Source organism: Nyctereutes procyonoides, unplaced genomic scaffold, assembly GCF_905146905.1.
Source record: "Nyctereutes procyonoides isolate TBG_1078 unplaced genomic scaffold, NYPRO_anot_genome, whole genome shotgun sequence".
Lineage (NCBI taxonomy): Eukaryota > Metazoa > Chordata > Mammalia > Carnivora > Canidae > Nyctereutes > Nyctereutes procyonoides.
The window spans coordinates 13,354,965-13,369,959 of NW_026575033.1; the positions used below are offsets into that span (position 1 = coordinate 13,354,965).

At 38.0% G+C, this 14,995-nt stretch overlaps 1 protein-coding gene and 1 pseudogene across 2 annotated transcripts in view; both read right to left on the bottom strand.

Moving 5' to 3' along the window:
• STARD13 (StAR related lipid transfer domain containing 13) overlaps positions 1-14,995 on the bottom strand; it is a 514,559-nt gene that overhangs the window by 330,979 nt on the left and 168,585 nt on the right. The window lies entirely within an intron of this gene.
• On the bottom strand, positions 206-2,903 carry LOC129504497 (serine/arginine repetitive matrix protein 1-like; annotated as a pseudogene).

Consider the following 14,995-nt stretch of genomic DNA (forward strand, 5'->3'; position numbering starts at 1 on the left):
AATGAAAGAATGTCACTAATACACTGTGGACACCTTTTGCAATGCAAATCCATGAATGCCTTTTTTTTTTTTTTAACATGGTGAACTTCAACCTAGCAATTATTACAACAAATGTTATAGTCTGAAGCTCAAACACATTTTAGCAATTTTGAAATTGAATTGCATACAAACCAAATAAAATGTACATCTTGACACACATTCCCACCTAAGACTGTGGGGACACTTGAGCCTTCCACATCGACCTCAGCGCCTTTTCACACAGGTGCTTCTCTAAGTCGTTGAGGTTGTCTTCGGGCTCACTCTCCATCTTCTTCTTAGGCTCAGGCTCTGCCTCTGGTTCCTCCTGTGCTGATATGGTCGTGGAGGCCACAGGGGCCATGGGAGTGATGGCTGCTACAGCAGCTGCTGCCACAGCCTTTTCCTTCTTGTGTTTTTTGTACTTCTTGTGGCTTCTTATCCTTTTTGTGTTTCTTGTCCTTCTTTTTCTTTTTCTTTCCACCTCCTTCTGGGTCTGAGTTCCTTGCTGGAAATGGGGTTGGTGTTGGGCTTTTAGCCTTTTTGAACAGTACCGCTGGTGACCAATAAGTAGAGGGGGACTGAGACTGGACAGGGGATTGAGGTGCTGGGGCTTTTTAGCTGCTGACTCAGGAGATCCTGAGATAGGTCGAGAGGATGAAACCCTCCTTACAAACTGAGGGCTTGGTGAGGCAGCCTTTTTTGTCTTTTTGGGTTCCGGAGTCCTGGAGACTCTCCTAATTGGCTTAGTACTTGGAAAAAGGGACTGCCTTCTTTGGGGTGATGATGATGCTCCTCTTCAAACAGGTGGAGGACTTGAGGAGGTCTGAGGAGCTCGAGGCTGTGGTGAGGCGAAGGCCTTTTGTTTGGTTGCGGTGACTGGGGCTCCCGGGTAGACTGGCTAGGGGAAGATCTTTTCCTATGCTTTGATGATAATGAAGGTGAACTCTCTTGGTGACTGGGAAGCTTCTTTGTTTGGGAGGTGGAGAATGGGGGACCCGACGCTTTGGTGGTGGAAATGGTGATGCCCTTCATTTAGGAGTGGGGAGGGGGAGAAGCCGTTCTTCTCTGGAGATGGAGAAGGAGAGTATCTCCTCTGTATCGGAGGAGAGTATCTTCTTGGGGACAGTGAGTGCCGGCGGCGGGGAGGAGAAGTTCTTCATCGTAGTGGTGGCGTGGGAGACCTGCGCCTACGAGGAGGGGGGCAGGAGAAGGGGAACGTCGCCTTCTGGTGGGTGGTGGGGAAGGACTCCTCCTCTGTCTACCACAAGGTGAAGTCTCTTTCTGGCGCTTTCGAGGTGATGGAGAGGCACTCCGGGGAGGGGAATGTCTCCGCTGCCTGCCTACTTCACCACTCTTCACATGGGACCTCTTGGGTCGCTCATCTTCTGAGGAAGAAGAGGAGCCAGAATCAGATGAAGACTGCTGGTTCTGTTGTCTGTATTGACGTCTCTGCTGCACAGAATCTGATGCAGCCATTTTGCCACCTGTATCTTCTTCTGATTCAGATAACTCTACTTTTATAGGCTTAGGTTCTGGTGAAGGGAACTCTTTTTTCTCAGTATCTTTATGTTTTGTCACTTTACCTGAAGTTCTCCATGGAGAGACAGAAACACGACTTTTTCTTGTATGATTTGAGTGCTGAGGTGTTGGGGAATGGCGAGGTTTTGGCAGTGGAGTTGCTGGAGGTGATGGCCTTTGCCTTCTCCTCGGAGGATTTACTGAAAGAGATAACCTACGAGTTTTTTGAGGGGGACTGGATGTCCTTTTAGGAGGTTTCTTTGGCAGTGACCAGGAATGAGATGAAGAGGATGATGAGCTACTTCCAGACAAGGATGCTGATGAACAACGTCTTCGTCTCACTGGAGATCTACTCCTTCTATGCCTGGGTGGAGGTGGCATTCGTCTTGGTGGGGTTCTTCTGAGAGGAGATGGCTGCCTTCTCAGACTTGGCCTCCTTCTAGGTGAGTATGATCTTTATCCGGATCTATGAAGCCGTCTAGGTTGAGTATGAGAAGGAGAGCGACCGTGTCCGGGATCTTGATTTGGAACGTGACTGAGATCTTGGTTGGGTCTTCTCCTTCTCCTTTTCTTTTTTGGAATTTTTCTTCGGAGAAGGTTCTTTAGGCTCTGGTACAGGTTTGGGTTTGGGAACTTTCAGGATGTCACTAGTAGAAGTGGCCTCTTGTACTGAAGGTTCTTTTACTTTCACTGATGGTTCTGGGAGCTCTTGAGTTTTTTCCTTCTTTTCTGAAGCAGGGGAAGGACTCCGGGGCTCTTGGTTCTGTGACAGGGAGATCGAGAATGACTGTGCTTTCTCTCTCTCCTGACAGGGGAAGATCGTCTTCTAGGGGAAAGAGATCTGGATTTGCGTCTTCTTGGGCTTCAAGACCTCTCCTTTCTTTCTCTGCTTTCTTTTTCTTCCTTATCCCTCTTATCCTTGTCTTCATCTTGTTTTTTCATAGATGGTAACTTTTCTTGTTCAATCTGTCTTTGTTTTATTTCTTCTTTCTTCAGTTCTAGAAAAGCAGAAGGGATCCCAGAAATGTTTTCTTGTGCACTTAAGAGCAGGGGCCACAGTTCTCCCATAAATTCTCTAGCATTTTTTCCATTCAAAAACCTAGTCAGGTTGATTTGCATCATTTTGGAGTCTGGATTCTCCGCTTCCAGCTGGTTGAATATAAACTCAATCACAACATCATCTTCAAACCCAAGGATTTCCGTTACTCATTTTGTTAACCAAGGCTTTATAACCTCCAAACTTACTTTGCTCATGTCCACCTTTTTTTCTAGGCATTCTGCAAATTTCAGCTGCTTCAGTAGCTTCTTCTGTTGCTGAAACGATTATCCTGTTCTGCACTTGTTCCATGGAAGAATTCTGTGTCCATCTTGTTGCCTTGCTCAGAGATCACTCCCTATCCCCTCCAGTATTCTTTAAAGATTTATTTGAATGCTGCTGTAGCCCTGTGTCTTTTCCTGCTCATCCAGATGAGAAATGATCAACTTCCTTCTTCCCTATTCTTAAAATATTTCTGTATACCATTCGCCTAACCCTTAGAGATCTCATACCACCTTATTAGTCTGCATACTACCTTTACCCTTTCATATTTTAAATTATGGTAGGGCAGGAAATAGAAATATAAGTAGGAATGGAAATATATATATAGAAATATGTGTATATATATTTGTGAGATACATATGTTCTTGCTGTTATGAACATCCATATGCATTATCAAGTCTCGTCAACTCTAGTTTCCCTATGTCCTCCGTTTTCCTCTTCTATCCTCTATTTCTACATCCTTCACTTCTATATTCTTTATTTCTACCACTCACCATGATCTGTTGCCTGGCCTCTAGCAGCCTCTTAATTGGTCCTCTTGCTTCCATTTTTGTATTCCTATCATTCACTCCCTGCAAAATAATCTTAAAATATATATATACATCAGATAACATTCCTCCCCATAATAGGTTCCCATTGCATTCAGGATGGAACTTAAAGGATCTTGCCTGCAACAGACCAACTGGCCTACCAGAAGAAATGATATGTACTACACCATAGACATGTTCCAGCCTGGTTGAGAAAAAAAACCTGCCAACTACTCTATATAAGACATATTATCTTTCCTAAGGAAATATGGAAGTATATAACCTGGCACTGCCATAACCAGATTCCTGTCAGTTGTTATGTTAATACAGAGACATTAAGGGAAAAAATTAGAATAAAGCATAACAATAAAATTCACCTATACTCCTAGCAAGCAAATAAAGTATTTTTAGACTTAGAGCCTCAACATTACACCCTGAAATGAATGTGCTTACTATTTATTTATACTTTATTATAGCTCACCAAGGTTTAATGTACTTGCATGCTAACATCACATAAAAATTTAAAAGCCGGATAGAACTTAAATGAAAATATCTCCATGAAAACAGTAAGTATAAAGAAAATTCCAACAAACAAGCCAACTAATCCAGAGTAGCATAGTATTATATCATTATTTGGTATTTCTAAATTGCTTTCAAAGAAGAAAATGTGGCATAAATGTAAAGTACTCTAGTAACCAAAAGGCTTCTGTGAACTCAAAAGTATTTTAAAGTCCTAAATACAAATTTAAGACAATCCAAAAGAGAAACACATACTTGGCATTTCTTCCTGACCCCTGATGTACATAAAAGCAAGAACAAAAGTAAAAATTTTCCTAAGGATAAAACTAATGTATGGCTGGGGTAGCAGATCTTTTCATTTTCCATGAGCACACTAAACAGAAGAGAAATCTCCTGAAAGTTTGCTCTTCTGTAGAAAACTGGAGGGACCCATATCAGAACTTGATGTTGAAGTTGAGTGATACAAGTGCAGTACAAGGACTCTCTTCTCATGGCAAAATGAGGGTACTGATTAAATTTGACACAGATTGGATGTTTTGGGGTTGTGTATTCAGGCTAAGGGTATAGTAATAATAAAGCCATTTGCAGGTAGATAAGTAGGACAGGAGAACTTACCATATCCAAGTACTTAGACACTTTACTTGTACCCATCTATTTCATTTTTTAAAAGATTTTATTTATTTATTTCAGAGAGAGAGAAAGCATGCATGTGTATGGGGTAGGGAGGAGTAGAAGGAGAGAGAAACCTAAGCAGACTCCTCACTGAGCATAGAGTCCAACACTGGGCTTGATCCCACAACTCTGACATCATTACCTGAGCCAAAACCAAGAGTTGGACACTTAACTGACTGAGCCATCCGACTCGCCGGTACCATTTATTTTAATCTTCACAACAGTAATGAGGTAGTTGCTTTTATTATCTATATTTTATAGATGGTAAATATTTTTGATATTATGTCTGAATGTTTTTATCTTCTTAATCCCTGGGACTGATCTATGGGTGTTTTTGAACTGCTGGTCACTAAGGTCTATACTAGAGTATACTCTAGTCATTTTTTGGAGAATTCTAATGAGTCATTGACTTTTTGTTCTTATGCAAAGCTAGTGGCAAGGGTGCTAGAAATAAGGAAGTTAAAATGGTGCAATATTTTTTTTAGCAAATGTATTCAGTCACAAGGATATAACCATTGGTTCTATGTGAATGACTTCCAAAGAAGCTATTATCACTTACCTGAACTCTCCACTCCAGCTGTAATCCTCCATCTCCAAATTCTTGAAAGACTCTCTCAAGTAGATATGCTTCTGGACATCTAATTCAATATTCTAAATTCCAATTCAGAATTTTCTCTATTTTACTTAGCTTCTTTCATGCCTAATTTATACTAAAGACACTAATATCTCTATATGCATTTGAAACATTTTTGTCTTTAGCTTTGATCTTTTATTGCTACTTCGATTCAATTAATCCATTGACTTTCCTTGTAATACTTACTTAGCTCCTTCCTCTCTTATATTCTTACTCATATAAGAATTATATGAGTAATTCTTACCAACAGAATAAGAGCAGAAGTGATATGGTAGTTTCCTGGCCAAGGCCTTCTCTACTCTTCCCTTTCTAATCTTACAGATGAACCACCTGCTAACCAAAAATACATGCCTCAAACTAATATGTTGAGTCATTATTTACTTGGGGCATCTGTTTGTTACCACAGCCTAGCATATCCTAATCTATGTCAGGCATTGTGATAAGCACTTTATATAAATTACCCTCATTTAATCCTCAGAATACTATAAGGAATACATTATTATTATTATTCCTCTCTTACAGAAAACAAAACTGGAGTTTATATAGTTCAAGAAACTTGCGCACTGTCACAAGTAAGTTTCAGAACTAGTATTAAACCCAGGACTGCCTGATTCCAAGGTCCATTGTTTAGTCAATACTATATGACCCTCCTCACCAATAATAAATGAACAATAATTTTAAGGATCAAAGCTGAGGTGTCATATTTGGACCTTTTTGAGAGACATTTCAATATTTTGGCTTATTGAATAACTGAAAGTCTAGTTCACATAGAATCCCCCTCACCATGGTTATTGATAGGAATTATAAAACTGAAATAATTTATGTTTCATTCAACAAATATTTAAGGAACAATGTTTACCAGGTACTTCCAAAGACACAGGGTACATGAATGGAGACATGGACAAAGAGGTAACATCAGAGCAGAGGGGATAAGAAAATAATAAAGGTATTAGTTGCACACAACGATCTGTAAGATAGCAAAAGCATGCATTATTATTCCACTTTATGTAAGAGGAAATTCAGACAGGTGGTTTAAGATTAGCCTAATCTTATATAATGAGCTAATGATAGAGACAGAAGACTCTAGTCACCTGACCACAAAAATCCCAAAAAATCCTTTCCAAGAAAGGTGGGAATGAGGGGAGATTATGTTCATAAGACACTAGCTATTCTGTTTTTAAAAAGTCACTTAATCTTAAATTATGCATATGATTTTTAGCCAAATGCTTTTTAAATTTTTTACAGGAAAAGACAAAGAATATGAAATTGCCCTCACCATCTAGTCATACAGAAAGAGGAAGAGATCTGCTTGTAGAGATATGCTACAAAGATCTTTCTGCATGATGCAAAAATAGAAACTGGCCGTGCAGAGCAGCAGCACCCAATTCCTGTGAATGTGTTACAGAGATGGCTGAGTCACAATATTTCATCCTTAGCTTCCAAGCACACAGATCAATTTAAATAAACTCTCAATTCGTTTTTATTTGCTGGATTTGCAAAGCAAGTTCTAATTCAGAATGGAAAGGAATACTTAATATTCCCTCAGAGGGCTCCTTCCATCTAAAATATACTATGTACATGGCTGTGTTTCAGAAGTAATTGATTACCAGAGTGGATACATTCACCATTCAGTTGCATTAGGCTCCCTTCTTTTTTTGGCTCCTTGGGGAAAAAAGCCATGTGACCAACTGATTTTATGCCTATCTGCAAGGCAGACAAACATATTTTCATTTTTTAAAGCAAAACAAAGTGACCTTCCTGAGGAATATTGAAGGATCCTTTCAAAATGAACACAAATCTTTGCAGTATAAATAAGCCAGGCAGCATTAGAGACACTTGTAGAGTCTTTACTAGTAGAAAATTTACTATTCTCTAGATAGCTGAAATAGGAAATGAAGCTAATTATACAGAAAAAAATCTTTCATTATAAATTCTTTATATAAAGCAAATTATTTAGAGGAAGATGCAATACTTATGTATATGAACTCATTCCGAAAATAAAATCATGGCAAATGAAGTTACATAGTATACTCACCTTGTTTTTCATCATATTATAAAACAGATGGTGCCTTTCTTTTCTATATGTAATCTCCCCAAGAGTGTGGATTTAGCTAGCTTTTTTTTTTTAAGATTTTATTTATTTATTCATGGGAGACAGAGAGAGAAAGGAGCAGAGACACAGGCAGAGGGAAAAGCAGGCTCCATGCAGAGAGCCCAATGCAGGACTTGATCCCGGGACTCCAGGATCACGCCCTGGGCTGAAGGCAGGCGCTAAACAGCTGAGCCACCCAGGGATCCCCTTTAGCCAGCTTTTTAAATTTACTTTTCATAACATGTCTTTTTTATTTAGAGCTTGTCATCAGTTTGTAATTATTTTTCCAAAATTCAAAAAAGAAAAACATATACCAGAATTTCTCAATCTTGACACTATTGACATTTAGGGCTGGAAAATTCATTCTCATTTAGTGGTGGTGGGGTATGGAGCTGTCCTACACATGTTTAGCAGCACCATGGTCTTTACCAACTAGATGCCAATAGTATCTCCTCCCCACCATTCTACTCCAACTTTTAACAACCCAAAATGTCTTCAAATATTATCAGTCATCCTGTAGAGGGGTGGAGGGCAGGGAGCAAAATGACCCAGTTGAGAACTACTGACATATACTAATGCTGCTTTGTAACTTGTGCTGCTTTGTTGCTCAAAGTATCTGGAGGGGCCAGACAACTCAAAACTCAGGCAACTATTCTTTGAAAGGATCTGGCTTGACCTCAGGGACTCTATCCATGGGGGATTTCTCCATAAAAATACACTAAAATGAAACTATAGGATTTTTTTAAAAAATTAGGACAAAGATACATAAGATTCACAGGTGTCCTTGGACTTGCAGGATGGCTTGTTGATTCATCATTTATTAGATGTGTGCCATGTGCTAGGTACAGAATAGCATCCTGCCTCAGGGAGATGTGCTGGTGTCTTGAATGTAAAGAACACTATAACTGATTAAGGCCCTACAATGGACCCTTATGTAATACAAAGAATAGGTAATGTCATCCACATTTTAAAAACAAGGAACTAATACCAGAACTATTAATTAATGTGCTCAATTTTACAGAGCTAGTGTCAGAGTTCACATGTGAAGCCATATTTGTCTGACTCTACAATACATATTTTTAGACATACTTATAATTACAATAGAATGTACTAATAAGCATACCAATAGATATATGTGTAAGTTTCAGCAATAATAAATGGAGAAAAAGGAGGTTAAATCTGCCTGGAAGGGTAAGAGGCAGTTTCATAGAAGAGTGGATATTTACATTAAATCCTTAAGGATAAATAAAAGAGCTATTTTTTCATCCTTCATTGACTTGTTCACATAGCCAACAATCAAAGAATATCGAAAGCCAATGATGCACAAAGGCACTGTGCTGAGAGTTACGAGGTGTAGGCACTGCCTACAAATTGTGGTCCATGAACCAGTAGCATCACATCATTGGGAACTTGCTGGAAAGAGATATCCTTAGTGAAACCTCCATGTCTTTACCTTCTGAATCAAAATCTCTGAGGATGGAGTTCAAGAATCTGTATTTTAAATAATCCCTTCAGGTGGTTACAATGAATGCTAAAATTTAACAAGCACTAAACAATTCATTATATGACAGTTTATTACATAAAAGGTAAATAAACTTGAAATTAAAGGTATAAAGCAGAGCCTTCTAACAAGTGTGCCATGAATGGGTTACAGATGTATTAAATCTGGATCTCTGTGGCCCCTGCAACCACCTCATGGTTTTGGGGTAGCAAAAGCCCCAATTCATTACTTTTAGCTATGAGAAGTTTCATTAATATACTCCAAAATGCTGGAGAAAAAAACTTCTCTTTTCCCTAAGTGCTTCAATGTGAAAACATTGGGAAGCTCTGGTATAGACAATAACTGCTGTCAAATTTCAAGAAAGAAAACACTTTGGATGGGGCTGTTAGAGCAGCTTTCTTTGGAGTGATGGAATACAAAAGAGCCTTAAACCTGTCACGTTCTCCTTGTAGTGACAGGTAACATTTTCTCTTCTCTCTTTAATCACATTATCCCACTCAGGTATGAGCCCTACCTTCAGCTGACATAAATAAATAAATAGACTCTCTCCAGTGTGAAGAAGTACAAAATATTTTGAGAAATTGAAAAAAATAGACACACAAAGAACTATTTCCAATGGATTTCAAATATAAATGTGAAAAGTAAAATAATAAAGACTTTAGAGGAAAATGTAGAATACATTCATGGTCTTGAAGAAATCAAAGTTTTCTTAAACAGCACAAAGGACATTCAGTGTAAAAGAATAAAAAATTGATAAATTGAACTATATTAAAATTTTAAACTTCTGCTATCAAAAGACATCAAGAATGAAAAATCATAGAGTGAGAGAAGATACAGACACACATTTTATTAATATATATGTGAAAAATTATTCACAATTTAAAAAAATGAACAATGGGACACCTGCGTGGCTCAGTGGTTAAGCATCAACCTTTGGCCCAGGGCATGATTCTGGAATCCTGGAATTGAGTCCCACATTAGGCTCCCTGCATAGAGCCTGTTTCTCTCTCTGTCTATATCTCTGCCTCTCTCTCTCTCTCTGTGTCTCTCATGAATAAATAAATAAAATCTTTTTTAAAAATGAACAAAATCATTGAAGAGACACAAAGGAGGATATATATACAAATGACCAACACACATACAAAATTAATGTTGGTCAGCAAGGAAATGAAATTAAAATCAGTTTGATACCTTTACCCAGAATGACTAAAAAGACTGACAACAGCAAACGTATTCTGGTGAAAGGTACAAGTACAACTAGTACAACCACAAGCAGAAACTATTTGGCAGGATCTATCAAAACTAAATTAAACATCTATATGTCCATTCCTACAATAATTCCATTCTTAGATGGACCCAGAAATGCACCCAAATGTGCACCAAAGCTCTTGTAAGAGCCACCCGTTAGAAATTACAGATACCCACCTACAATCAAAGGGATAAATAAGTCCTTGTATATTCACACAATGGGATACTATATAGTAAACAGGATGAATAAGCTACACTTCACACAATTTAGGTCAGCCTCATAAAAATAATGTTGAGTGAAAGAAGTCGACACAAAGGAGTACATACTGTATTGATTTAAAGAACAAAAACACAAAAAATAACAAAAAACTAATGTTATTAGAAATTGGGAAATGTTGGTAACTAGAAGAAATATAAAGGAGAACTGGTGATATTCTATTTCGCAATCTAGATGCTGATTATGTGGGTATACTGAATTATATCAAGGTGTACAAAAGCATGTAAGTGTCAAGGTGGACACACTCAATGTATATTTTTATTAAAGTGCATGTGACACTTCATGAAAAAGTTTTAAAAAGTGGACCAGGTAAATTTCTCCTCAAAAGTAATCAATCTAGGGGGATCCCTGGGTGGCGCAGCAGTTTGGTGCCTGCCTTTGGCCCAGGGCGCGATCCTGGAGACCCGGGATCGAATGCCATGTCGGGCTCCCAGTGCATGGAGCCTGCTTCTCCCTCTGCCTGTGTCTCTGCCCCCCCCCCCCGTATGACTATCGTAAATAAATAAATAAAAAAATTAAACCAGTTCAAGTTTATTTTTTTTTAAAAAAGTAATCAATCTAGACACATAAGCCAGACTTTTTTCTATACCTCCTCCCTCACTCAATCCCTCCCTGTCCTCTACTGATCAAAACATTCTTTTTTTTTTTTAAATTTTATTTATTATAGTCATACAGAGAGAGAGAGAGGCAGAGACACAGGCAGAGGGAGAAGCAGGCTCCATGCACCGGGAGCCCGACGTGGGATTCGATCCCGGGTCTCCAGGATCGCGCCCTGGGCCAAAGGCAGGCACCAAACCGCTGCGCCACCCAGGGATCCCTGATCAAAACATTCTTGATTCATACTGTCAGTGCCTTAGTTCAGGTTTGTATTGTTATTGCACAGTGACTAGCATAGGCCTAAATGTGTAGGACCTCAGTAAGTAATAGCTGAACAATCGAATGAATGAATGAATGATCATGAAAGCCATGTGTGTGGTTTTCTTTCCTGAACTCCTAATGATGCAGCCAAAGTGATCTCTGGACAAACACAAGGCTAATGATAACACTTCATTGCTAACAACACTTCAGTACAAATTCCAGTTCTTTGGCAGTGCCAGCTCCTCCCTCCATGTCTGGTTCCCATCTTCATCTCTAGGCCCATCTCCCATCACTTACGTGCCACATCGATGGAACACCAGCTTCCAGGCTCTTTCATTCTTGAATATTTGCCCATTCTGTTTCCTCTTTCTAGAATATCCTCATCATCTAGCTAACTTCTATTTGCTCTTTGTATTTTACCTTGTTATAATCTGATTGACTATCTTAAGTTGAATTAAGAGCTCTGTGCTCCAGCACCAATGCATATATACCTCTGTCATAGCAAAATTAGCACAGCACAGACTGCGTTTTTACTTGCATCTCTTATTTCACAAATAGTAACTTAAGGGTGGGGATTATGTCTCATCTTTGAATCTCTATACCTAGCATAGTGCCTGGTATACTTAATATCCGTAGAGGCATATTACTAAATAAATGACTGGCATGACAAATATCATCATACCAGCATGTAATAACTTTTTGGTGGGGGAGGCAGGTGGTTTGCTATCAGAAAGAAAGCAAGAAAATCAGAGGAAATAATATGATCCTAGGCAATTGATGGCTTGCTAAGGGAAATTATACCTGCATTTCATTAACAACCTAAGCATTGTGAAAATATTTATGGTTTACTTTATTTTAGACATATTGACATTATCACTTAATCTTCATAAGGACCCCATGTGGAAGGTATATTATTGTCTCCATATATTACATATGATGAAATTGAGGATCAAATAGATTTCATAACCTGTCCCAACTAGCAGATTTTGGACTTCAACCTATCAGACTATAAAGTCAGACAGATTATCTTTCCTGCACAGGCTGTTTTATAGATGCCAAACTACCGAAATTACTGATGAGGACCTAACACCTTATAATACTGTTCCTCAGGGACCTACTAAAATAACTTTGGAAACTTATACTTTTCAAAGTTGATATCCAATTTTTTTCAATATATATTTAAATAGCAGTGAACATCGTCTGGGTATATTGTAAATATTTTATTTTATAATAAAACTATGATACCATTTTTTTCCATATGTTCAAGGGAATTGAAATTCCACAACCATCTGGTTTCCAACATCACCCACTTTAAAAAATGAAGTAAAACATAAGGTCAAATGACAAACTGGAAAAAAAAATTGTGATATGTCACTTTCAATGGGTTAATATTTGAATAAAGAACTTCTAAAAGTGGAGAAAAACCCAAGAACTCTAAAAAAAAGGGCTACAGAAATGAACACATGATTCACAGAAAAAGTGGCTCAAGATGCTTTTAACCATATGAGATGATCAGCCTTGTTCATAATAAGATAAATGCACATTAAAAGTATACTAAGAGGGACGCCTGGGTGGCTCAGTGGTTGAGCGTCTGCCTTCGGCTCAGGGTGTGATCCCAGGGTTCCAGATCAAGTCCCACATCGGGCTTCTTGTATGGAGCTTGCTTCTCCTCCCTCTGCCTATGTCTCTGCCTCTCTCTGTGTCTCTCATGAATAAATAAATAAAATCTTGTTTTTTAAAGTATACTAAGATACCATTTCTCACCTATTAAATTAGTACAACTCCAAAAATTCAGCAGCATTCTCTGTTGGCAAGAGGAAAGAGCCATTGCATACACTGCTGGTGGGAATGAAAACACAATGTGACCATTATGAAAAGGAAGTTGACAGTATCTGGCAAAGCTATCAATATGTTTGTTCTTGGATCCAAAAAATGCATTTATTCAACTTATCCCAAAGATACTCAGGCAAGAAAGCAAAAGGACAGATGTATTTCCTGGGTTTTGTCGTTAAAAAACAAACAAACAAACAAAAAACCTAAAATAGATGCACATTGCATCACAGCATTATTTGTAAAAGGTGAAGGCTGAAAACACTCAAACGTGTAAAGGGATTGGCTGAATAAATTATGCTACATCCATGCAACGGAGAAATAAAGAAATAAAGAATGTCTCTATATGTCACTATGAAGTTGATCCCAGGATATATTGTTAAGAGAAAAAAGCAATAAGGAAAAAGGAGTGCTTAGGTGCTGTGGGTTAAGAAAGGGCAATACATGGGATGCCTGGGTGACTGTCAGATGAGCATCTGACTCTTGATCTTAACTCAGGTCTTGATCTCAGGGTCATGAGTTCAAGCTTTGTGTTGGGCTCTACCCCGGGCATGGAGCCTACTTAAAAAATATTTTAAAAAATAATTTAAAAAAGAAAAATAGGGGATCCCTGGGTGGCTCAGCAGTTTAGCACCTGCCTTAGGCCTGAGGCATGATCCTGGAGTCCCGGGATGGAGTCCCACATCGGGCTCCCTGCATGGAGCCTGTTTCTCCCTCTGCCTGTGACTCTGCCTCTCTCTTTTTCTCTGTGTCTCCCATGAATAAATAAATAAAATATTTAATTTAAAAAATAATAAAATAAAATAAAATTTAAAAAAGAAAAATAAAGGACAATTTGCATATTGTATATATTTAATGTATGAGTATATATTGCATATGTTTGCATGTATATTATATATACATATACAATTTTAAGCTAACAGAAGTATAGTCTATAATTTGTTTTAAATGATTAGCTATTGAAGAAGGAAACAATTCTCTCTCTTGCTGTGAGAAAGGAGAACACAGATATAAAACCAAAAGAGGGAAGTACAAATGTTGTAGTCCTGAATTTAAGTTGAAATCATGAATATGAACTCACAATTATTTTGTCTTAAAAATACATTCACACACACATCTGTATTTCTTTCATCTAGCCAATGAAAAGGTTTAGACACAATGACTTTGCTTAGTAGCAGTGAGAATTCAAACTGTAACTTCCAAGTTCCATTTGGAGTAATTGAAAAGAGAACTCCTTGGGGAAATGGCTGATTTTAAGTCTAGAGCAGAAAATGTTTATGATGAGGCTGAAGGGTCTTGTCACACCTGAGAAAGCAAGGAAGCTATCAAAAATTACTAAGGTCATGTCAAATGAATCAGAAGCCAACCCGAAGAAGCTTGCACTGACCAAAGACAAAGAATGGAGAGGAAAAAATCATGTTAATAGCAGGAGATGAAAGCATATCAAGTATGTTTAAATTCATGAGTTCTTAGTGACCTAAAAACATTAACAAATAGTTCACCATTGGAGAATTATGGTGGGCAAATCATTATTTTGGAAAGTGGTAAATAAAAAGAAAGCACCAAGCATTAATCTTGCCTTTCCTATGTGAATTGTACCAAGACATAACCAAATAGTAGATGCGAGAAAGTTAATAAAAATAGAATGACTACAATATACTAATTCTGTACATTCCCATTTCAACTCCTAATGAAATAATAGATCTAGACATTTGATAGCTCCTGTTGCTAACATCACACACACAAAAAAGAGAGATACACAGATATTAGGTGCTTCTTAACAGAAGAAGACAATGTCATCTATGAGGTAATCTTGCCAAAAAATATAGTACTATAGCCTATTTATACCTCTAGATTCAACTATCAATTAACAGAAAATACAAAGAACAAATAAATTATGTTAAAAGCAATCATCCAAGCCCAGTTTGTATGAAACTCTACAGAACACACAACTCAATTTCTTCAACAAAAAATTTGAAAAAA